The sequence below is a fragment of the Ursus arctos genome, unplaced genomic scaffold, assembly GCF_023065955.2.
Source record: "Ursus arctos isolate Adak ecotype North America unplaced genomic scaffold, UrsArc2.0 scaffold_9, whole genome shotgun sequence".
NCBI classification, from domain to species: domain Eukaryota; kingdom Metazoa; phylum Chordata; class Mammalia; order Carnivora; family Ursidae; genus Ursus; species Ursus arctos.
Genome location: NW_026623111.1, coordinates 42,393,685 through 42,404,213, shown reverse-complemented (window position 1 = coordinate 42,404,213; position 10,529 = coordinate 42,393,685).

Genomic DNA, 10,529 nt, shown 5'->3' with positions numbered 1-10,529 from the left:
AAAGTGTCAAAGCGGAGGAAGGGAAGGAGCCCAAATCCACAGACAGACTCTGTGAGCCAAAACACTGCATCAGAAAGCTCAGGGGGCCTTTGGGAGGAAAGGAAGTAGGCAGTTTTCCTGAGTGGTAGCATGTGCAAAAGTAAAAGATAAGGCTGGAAAGATAGTTTGGGGCCAGATCAGGAAGGGTCTTGAATGCCAGATTAATTCTTTGGACTTAATTCTTTGGACTTCTACTCTGTAGAAGTAGAGAGCCAGTGAAGATTTTAGGGCATTCATTCATTCAACGACTATTTCTCAAGAGCTGATTTTTTGTGAGCCTCTGTTCTAGGAACTGGGAATACACAATTTAAAAAAATAGGTCATTTCCTTGCTCCTGCACAGCTTAGAGGGGTAGAGGGAAAATAAAGAAATAAGCCAGTGACCATTTAGGGTGCACTCAGATGCAAGTAACAGAACACGTGACGTAAAGTTGTAGGTAGGAAAGACTTCCAACCATCTCTCGTAATAAAAGGTCTGCAGGCAAGTAGGCAGTTTCGAGGTTAGCTCAGGGCTCATAGATGAGGGTCCCAAGCGCTTTGATTCTTCCAATCCTTAGCTGTTGGCTTTTTGTCCTTAGGCTATTGTTGTTTAGCAGACAGTAAGAAAGGGGGCCAGGGGTTGGTAGCTCTGCTTGACTTCTCTTTATGTCAGAAGCAAACTCTTTCTCAGAAATCAGCCAGAGACTTCCCTTTATGTCTTGGTAGCCAAAACTGGGTCACATGGCCATCCCTAGGAAACAAGTACTTGTCATTTGTGTTTCCCACCATGGGAAAGGGGTTCTCTAACAAGGAAGAAGAGGCTGGGAATGACTGTAAGCAGGCAATGAATAGTGTTCCATGGCTTCCATATTAGCTGCTCTAGAAGAAAAAATAATGGCGTGGCTTTGGCTAGGCTGAATTGTGGGGTCCTGGGTAAGACATTTGTCTTTTTGAGCCTCAGTTTCCCCATCTGAAGAATGATCTCTAGGGTCCTTTCCTACTTTAGTATCTCCCGCTCTGTTTGTGAGTCTAGTAAAACAATTTGGGTAGAGTATAAGAGAATTAGTACTATGCTTTTGGACGTAGAAATGGAGAAGAGGGTGGGGCGCCTGGGTGACTCTGTTGGTTAAGCATCTGACTCTTGATTTCAGCTCAGGTCATGATCTCAGTGTCATGAGATTGAGCCCTGCATCAGGCTCCACGCTGGGTGTGGAGCCTGCTTAAGATTCTTTCTCTCCTCTCTCTGCCTCTCTCTCTACCTCCCTCTCTAAAAAGAAATGGAGAAGAGATCATGAATATAAGATATATTTGGATGACAAAATCAATAAGCCATGGTACTTAATTGGATATGAAAGGTGGAAGGTAGGGGCAATATGACACAACTTTCATCTTCCACCAAGGGCATGAGATAATGGACCCACATCACAGGAGGGAGATTTTCAGAGAAGACATTATTTCCAGCTTTTACACTTGAAAAATTATTTCCCAGGTGTTTTAGTCCTCTTATGGAGAAAAAAAAAACTGGTATGACAGTCAGAACACTCATCAAGAGCATTGTCATTGAAATTTAATGAGATACTTACATGATTTTTAAAAATGTTTTTCTCACCTGCTAGACTGAAAGTTTTATGAGGGCAGGAGCCACGTTTTTCCTGCTCACCATAAAACCAGGATATGTGATCTGCAGTGTCTAGCACATCTCAACATTCTTGCTTTATTTGTAAATATTTACAAAAAGAATAAATAAGTGAATCAAACAGTCTTATAATGACTTTCTTTCTTTTTTGCATAGCTGATTTTGCAGTTAATATCCTCATAGCTGGACTTGACAGTTACTAGTCTTACCAATGACTTACCCCGTATCAATATCCATTTGCTCTTGTGGCCGTGAATGCACGCACTTTAGTTGTGAGAGTCTCAACTGCACTTCCGAAGGGAATTACTACAACTTTCTGTGAAAGTTCTTAAGAGAAGAGTGGCTGTGTATTCCTGTATGGTCTTAAGCAATGTTGAAATTAGAGGTTCAGGAACTGACATAGTGACCTTTTAGTTCCAAATGGAAATGTTTGCTATCAACAAGTGTGCTCAGGAACGATTTGCCAATTGGTTTGAATGTTCTTATTGTATTGATTTGTTTGACATTCCTAGGGGAAAAGTCACATTAAAGTGCTAATAAATGTTTTTTTTAAGATTCTAAATCATTCTATGAGACCAATCTATCAAAACATTATCTAAGTTATAAAGAATCAAAGGATTCAACCTTAAAAGAATTACAAATCGCAATTCATAAAAAAAAAATGAAAACAAGGAAAATCTCTAGATACCCTAATTTCTTTGTCAATTAAGAGGAATACAGTACTAAACCTTTGGAAACTAACATCAATGGAAGAGGTTATAGAAAAATAACAAATAGGCCCCCGAAAGTGTTCACTAAGATATTTAAGAGAACTATAATGGGTTCCTGGATGGCTCAGTTGGTAGAGCATGTAACTCTTCATCTTGGGGTCATGAGTTCAAGCCCCATGCTGGGCATAAAGATTACTTAAATTTTTTTTTAAAAAGATATTTAATGGAGCTATAAAAACATTCTTTTCTCATGGCCAAAGATTATGCTAGTCTATAATTTATTTTCTGAAATGCTATGGAATTGTCAGTGGGGATGATGAGGTGGAAACCATTGGGGAAAAAATGCTGTTTTTCTGGAAACCCTTATATTTAAAACTCCAACATCAGCTAAATGTATTTCCTACAGAGAAGCAACATTTTTAGAAAGATTTGTTTATTTATTTGAGAAAGAGAGAAAGAGTGAGTTGGGGGGGGCAGAGGGAGAGGGAGAGAGAATCCCAAGCAGACTCCACGTGGAGCCTGACACAGGGCTTGATTCCATGACCCTGAGATCATGACCCAAGCTGAAATTAAGAGTCTGACACTCGACCTACTGAGGCATCCAAGTGCCTCCAGAGAAGGAATTTTTAATACCTACTGTTTCATTATGAGGTCCAGCCAGTCCATCATCCTGGGTAAAATAATGAAGCTTATGTCTATGTAGGTGTAGCCCAGCTGTTGTACAGGGAGGCAATTACTCAGAAGAAAAGGCCTCCTTGTGAGTCCTATAAGACTCACAGATTTATTAACTTCTGTGTTAACTGAGGAACTGAAGCCTGTATTCTACACGACCCACAACTAGAAGAGTGGACTATAATTTCTATGTCTGTAAACAGTCCAGATCTATTTTATTCTCCCAACTTTCTTTTTCAGAGATCAAGAAACTATTTTTCTTTCAATTTTAAGTTTTGAAATTTTGCTTTAATCAATTCCCAACCTAGTCTTTAAAAGTTTTACATTCTCTTGCAACCATAGAATTATTTATTTGCTAAAGGTACCTAGGAGTACGTGTCCTATCTTTCCATAAGTAACAGGATAATAATGTGTACAAGTGATAATATTACTTTCCCTTTTGCACATTCACAAATTATGGGAGTGTTGGCTTGCATAGAGCTCAGGGCTAAGGTAATCATTCCTTGGAATTACAGAGTTGGCCTAATTGGGAGTTTGTGGACCAAAGTTCTGCTCTTCTCAAGGCTGCTCTGTAGGTGCGTGATGAGGTAGTGGTAAACACTGTGGATACGGGCTAGGCCCCAACTCTGTGTTGTCTTTCTAGACCCACATCCCGAAGCCCTTTGATTAAGCAAAAGGCTGTGGTTGTGTATGCCCTCATATCACTAAGTCCTGGAATGGCCTCCAGGAGAGAAGAGATCAGGACTAATCAATGCCAGACTCTTGAGTGTTGGCCTTTGCAATATACATTGTCTAATTTCATCTTCCAACAAAGCTAAGGGGTAGGTATATGATTGTCCCCATTTTCTCTAGGAGGAAACAGTATTCTGTGGAAACATGGTAGCCCTCCTTAATGCTTGACAAGGAGAGTAGTGCATCTCTGTCCCACATTTATTACTTCTACCTTTGGTAAGAATGTCTTTAGTAATAATATGTTATTGTAACTAAATCTCTTTCATTATGAGAGTCCTGAACAGGCCTTTTTATGTTAGTTTACGTGCAGATTGAAAATTGTCAGTTCTGTGTTATATTTCTTAAACTTCTATTGTAGGAACCAGGACAATCTTGGTATCAAAATAATCTTTTTTATACATAAAAAATTCTATAACTATATCATATATTTTACTTAATACAAGAAATATTTGTTCTTGCAGTTCTTGGTATTTCTAGTCTAGAAATACTTTGTGTGTGTGTGCATTTGTATGTGAGTGTGCAGTGGTCTAGAATGTATGTCCTTCCCCTGCAAATTCGCAAATTCATATGTTCGAATCCTAACTCCCAATGTGATAGAATTAGGAGGTACAGCCTTTGGGAGTTGATTAGGTCATGAGGGTGGAGTCCTCATGAATGGGATTATCTTTATGAAAGAGATGCTAGAGAACTCCCTTGTTCCTTCCATGAGGAGGACACAGGGAAAAGAACCACGAAGTAGGCTCTCACCAGACACCAAATCTGCTAATGCCTTGATCTTGGACTTCCCAAACCTCCAGAGCTGTGAGAAACAAATGTTTTGTGTTTGAGCCACCCAATCTATGGTATTCTGTTATAGTGGCCTGAATGGACTAAGACACACACACACACTGATGATTTAGGATAAATACCAAATAGATGTATTTTGTCTGGTGTTTTCTCTGGTTTCCATTTGTTTTCTTCCTCTTATGGATGCTCCCCATAGTTCCACAGCTCTGTTGTAGGAGTTACCAGAGAATATGGCCCTATCCCAAAAGGAAAAGCAATGCAATTCCTTCTTTTCGTGCCCGCCTTCCCCGACACTCTAACACTGGTGAGGACTTGCTGAGATACTTGATATCTCAGACTTCAGTTTATCCTAATATTGCAGAACATGTCACAGTAGGAAGGCTTCAGTGGTTCACAGTCAGTGCCAGAGTCCTCATTAAGAAAGGGTTTCTCTGACTCAGCCAGAGGTGGAGTACATTTCTTGCTCGGAATGTTCTAGTGTCATTTTAAAACATTGGATTTATAGAAGCAGTTTCCTATTAAAAGCAAAAAAGAAAAATTCTAAAAGTACTTTTATAAAAAATATTCTTTTGACAAGCTATATACACAAATTTATTTTCAGGGAAGATTTTGTCTTTTCATACAATTTTACAAACATTTAAGGAAAGGAAAAAGAAAAGGTTTCTATTTTCTTCTGTATGCTTCAGAATAACACCAAGAATAAGTTTTTGTTTGGCTTTATTTGGTTCCATGGAATAAATGATTTATTCCATGGAATAAGGAGACTACCTCAATGTTATAAGGTAGTGAAAATAATGAAATTATTTCTCTAGAATGGGTGCTAATAAATATGTATAGATATGTGTAGCAGTTAGATGTTTTAAGCAAGTTTTAGGCAAGTTTTTTTCGTATTTAAGCAAGTTTTTTTCATATTTTGCAGATAAGAGGATTTCAAATTAGTTAATGAGGGAAAATCACATTACTCCTTCTCCAACTAATAATAGCCAATTCATAATAAGTGCATGCTAGTTGTATCGTGCTTACTGGGTTCCAGGTGCTGTTCTAAGAACTTTATAGATGTTAGCTTATTTTAATCTTCCCAATAGTCCTATGGGGTGGGTATTATTGTTATTCCAGTTTTACGTATGAGAAAACTTCCACACAAGTTGCCAGTTCCTTGCCCAACCTCACAGTGTAGTGGAGCTGCATTTGAACGCGGGCAGTCTTGCTGTACATTTGTGCTCTGAACCACTAGGTCGTACTGCCTTGTTCCAACTTAACCTTGAGTAGTGTTTAAAAACTTTGCTATGAAGCTGTAAATACACATCTTAGGACATTTTAATCTGTAAATAAAGGTATTATATTCTTGTTTCAACTTGTTTTTTAACTACCTTTTCATTTTTAGGCCTTTCAATTCAAACTGTGTCCACAAAGGTGCCAGTAGTTTGGGACTAGGAAGGATGAGCTCCTCTCATAGTAGGTGCTTAATAAATGTCTCTTAAATGAATTAAAATGCAGTTATCAGTCCTAAGAAAAGGCCATGGTTTTCCCGTGCCTATACCAACAACTCCAAATGAAACTGGACACATACAGGTCAACATACAACATACAAAGGATACCTATTTTTTTCTCTTTGCCTATCACTCTCGTTTCTTCCGGTAGAAGAATCCATCTTTTCCATGCAGAAGCCGTTCCATGTGTGGCAGTGGGGCGGCTCCCCCTGCCATTTGCTTGACCACTGCACAGGCAAAAGTGCATGACCCTGGCCTCCTCTTAGCTAATGAGAATACTCCTTCCCCCGGTCACAGTGATTGGCTCAGGACTGTGCATATAATCCAAGCAGGATAGAGCCTCACTGATTGTCTCTCAGCTCCAAATCCACCCTTCTTTGCCTTGCTTTGTGATCTTGCAGCTGGGCCCTGTAAACATACCTCTTTCACCTGCTAGCTAGTGGAAAGTTAAACTTCATAAGCAGAGAGCCATGGAGTGACCCTGCGAGGCAATAGCAGCAGGAAGGTAAGTCCCTTCCGGGTTCTAGTTCTCCATTATTACTGTTACTCAGGGTGGAAGCGTAGTGCCTATGCAGGGGAATTCTTGCTATACCGTCGGGCCATGCTCTCCCCATTAGCAGCCGCCCATACCCTCTGGCAGCAGCTGATTTCTTCTACAGACCAGTTGCCGCCTGTCCACACCCTTCCACGATGGCAAGCTGCTACCGGAGACTGGCCCTGGCCAGCGCCCTGTGGCAAGTTTCTTTTTACCACCAGTAAGTTTCTGGTTCCTGTGTTAGCCATTCCCTCTTCAAAAGGCCTGAATCTCATTCTTGATGGGGAGGGGACCCCTTTAGTCCTTAGTATTTTATTGTTCACCAATCCTTAGTCTAAAGTTAGTAATTGCTGTTTTGTACCTGTTCCCTGTTCAAGGAACTGGTATGGTTTCTATCTCCAGACTGAATTCAATAGTTTCCTCTGAAATTTATGTAGAGATTCTGGGGGAAAAAAAGATGATTTTTCTCTCTCTCCTTACTGGATCAAGAGCTATAAGTATAAGGTAAGCTGAAGCTGTGTGAGGCCATTGTCCCCAAACACAGAGAGGCTATTTTCAGTTAAAAAAAAAAAAGATGAGGTCATACATAGAGATAAATAGATACGAGAGACAAAGGAAAGTGGAGAGCAGCCATGACCAAAGACTGTTTTCCAGTCATACTACCAATAAATTCCCTTTTCTTTTTTAAGCAAGTTCAAGTTGGATTTCTGTCTCTTGAAATTGAAAGAACACTAACCAGAATATGAAGTAGCTTTGCCACAAAAGAAATATTACTCACTTTTCATTTTTGGTTTTAACAGTATCTTTAATTTTTAAAAAGGATCATTTATTTATTTAACTTTTATTCACAATCTCTTGAGGGCAATTTCTGAAGGCTGTCTGCTAGCAGCCCTCCTTTGCTGGAGGGGGATTGGGGCAATGCATTGCGGTACCCATTGCAGGGGTGCCCGGCTGAGTCTGAGGAATCTGAAGAGGACCTCCAGCTCCAGAACAAAGTGACCTCTGAGCTGATGCCCAAGGATGTGTTACAGTTATTCAACTTCAACAAAGTTAAAGAGTCAAGGAAGGGATATATTAACCTGATCATTCAACACTTATGGAGTCTTTCCATATCATGTACAAAGTATTGCGGTGGCTGCCAGGGATACAAAACTAAATAAACTTCCCTACTTTTAAGGAGATTGTATGAACCATGTGTTTTATTTTCTGTATTCTGATGCATTGACATCGGAGCCTTGTTGGCCCTGGAGGGGTCATAACCCCATCACCTTCCTTATCAGGCTCTCTTACACAAGGCCACCTGTCATAATCAACCCAGGGCCAAGTACCAGGCATTTGGGGACAGCTCCTAAGCCCCAGAGCCCACTGTAACTAATCAGACTAGCCAATCCCAAACCAGCTTACCCTGCCTCACCGATTTCTCCCCACTCAAATCACAGTAAAGACTCTTGCCCATGTGTTCCCCTCTTCCTCTGCCTCTTAACAGACCCCGGGGCTTCTCTGTGTGTCTCTCTGTGGTGTGGCATTCATGGCCCCTTCCTCTTGGCATCTGTGAATATAACAAACCATCTTTTTAATGGCAATTGTGTCCTGATCTGTCAGCCTTACTGAACTTCCAATGTTCCATTTCTAAACTCTATTTTAAACCAGAGACCGTATTAGGGGAACTTTAAAAATTTTTTATATTCCCACTCAATTTAAAGTTCCTTGAAAACAGAGGCCACACCCATCTTATACACTGTTGTATCCTCATCTGTAACTCTCAGTTACTATCACAATTGTCCCACGTGGATTTCCAAGCATTGTTCATCTAATATCTCTTATATTCATTCCTTAGCTCTGATTTCTACCACCTCCACTCCTTTTCAGGCTCTTATGACAGCTAACTAGGCTCACTCTTCTGGTCATTCCCTTCATCTTCTCTTCTTTCCAGTTTGTGTTCATGGTCAGTTCAAATGCCACCAGATCCACCAAGCCTCTCCTGACCTTCTCAACTAGGTGTAGGCTTCTCTTCCTGTAACTGCCACGCTGATTTATTTCAACCTTTCATTGCCCACTCTACTTCTTGTTCTAGTTATCTGTGGCTTTATTTTATCTATCAGATTTTAAGCCCTTTGAAGGAAAGAACCATATTTTAAACATCTCTATATTTTTAGCTCCTTGTACAGTGCCTGGTAGGAGGTATTTTACAACTGTTTGTTGAATGATAGAAAAATACTGGATTATAAACTCCTTGAGGGCAGGGAACGTATTTTACTTCTATCACCTATAGATGATCTAGAAATATTTAGTGAATTGAGTAAACGTATAAAGTAGGTGGAATAATTAGTGTTAGTAATCCCACTGGACAGATAAAGACACTGAAGCTCTGCGAAATTCATGCTTTTCCCAAGGTTATCAAGTCAGTATGCAGTAGTAATGCTGGATTAGAACCCAGGTACTTTGCCACCTGCTCCAGAGTACAACCCTCGCCTGTCTCAAAGTAGAACATTCCTATGAAAGCTTTTAGAAGCCAAAATGGTGAAAAGCAGTGAGGCAATTTTTAATTTATATGGAGAAATTTTTGAGCATTTTCAGACCCCCAAAAATAACCTCTCTTAGGCATTCTTATACTTGAGGACACATCTTGCTGGCAGATACACAAAATAAGCCATGATAAAGCACAGATGCTCCCAGGCACAGTTCAAAACCGTTGCAGCTTGAAGCTGAGGTGCTGAGTGTAGTTCCTGGGGAAGGAGCTTGGTGGTTCCACTTTTGCTGCTTGGGGTGTGTGTTGCCTCTGTAATGGCTCGCAGCAGAGCCAATGCTGAATGCTATTTTTCTTTCACCCCTTTGCGTAAAAGAGAAACTACTCTTTGGATTTCTCTCATTTAGCAGAAACAGGTAATAATGTAGGTCTTTCATAAAAAGCCAAGTGGCTTAATGCAAACTTTCAATAAGCAGGGTTTAACTGTATTTCCCGTTACCCATCAACACAATAATTGGTGGTATAACTGGGCGATTCTCATGTGCTAGGAACATAAGGATGTCATTGAGAAGTTTGTCACAGGGCACAATCTTGTTCTGCATTATACACGCTGTTGGGGACTGAATGCTTATGTCCCAAATTCATATGTTAAATCCTCACTCCCAGTGTGATGGTATTTGGAGGGGGGCTGTTTGCGGGTTTTTTAGGTCATGAGGGTAGAGCCCTCATGATGGGAATAATGCCCTTATAAGTGGAGACTAGAGAGACAGTTTTCTCTCTTTCCTCCATTGAAGGATACAAAGAGAAGTCTATTCTACAGTCTGCAATCCAGAAGAGGGCTCTTACCAGAGCCTGATCATACTGGCACTCTGAGCTCACACTTTCAGCCTCTAGAACTGCACAAAATAAGTGTTTGTTGATAAGCCACCCAGTTTATAGTATTTTGTTATGGCTGCCCAATGACAAAGACATATGTTTTTGAAACCCTCTTGATTTTCGTAAGATTAGAAATGTATCACGACTTTTGTTGACAATAGAAACTTGGATATGTCTCTGTATTGATTTAATAGAAGGTGAAGACTTAGAATATCATTGCTGCCTAAGATGAGGAATTGGCAAGTATGAGGAATTTAGCATTATTTTCTTGAGAATGACACATCATAAGTTGATCTGAATCTCTTTGATTTCCCAGAATTTTCACTTGCTGGGCTTATTCCACACATACCTCAACCCTCCCCACCCCGCCCACCTTGGCAATATCTCATAAGCTATTGATAAATTATTAAGCTCTGATGCAAACTCAAGTGCCAGGATTAACCATAAAATTGTGTATTCATCAGGGTCTAGTCAAGCAGCAGAAAACACAGTTATTTTGACAGAGAAGATTTAATATGAAGAATTGTTAACTAGGTAAGAAGAATCTGTAGCTGAAAAGCTGCAAGAAGCACTGTGTCCCGGATGTAACAGCCGCAGAAAGCAACTAC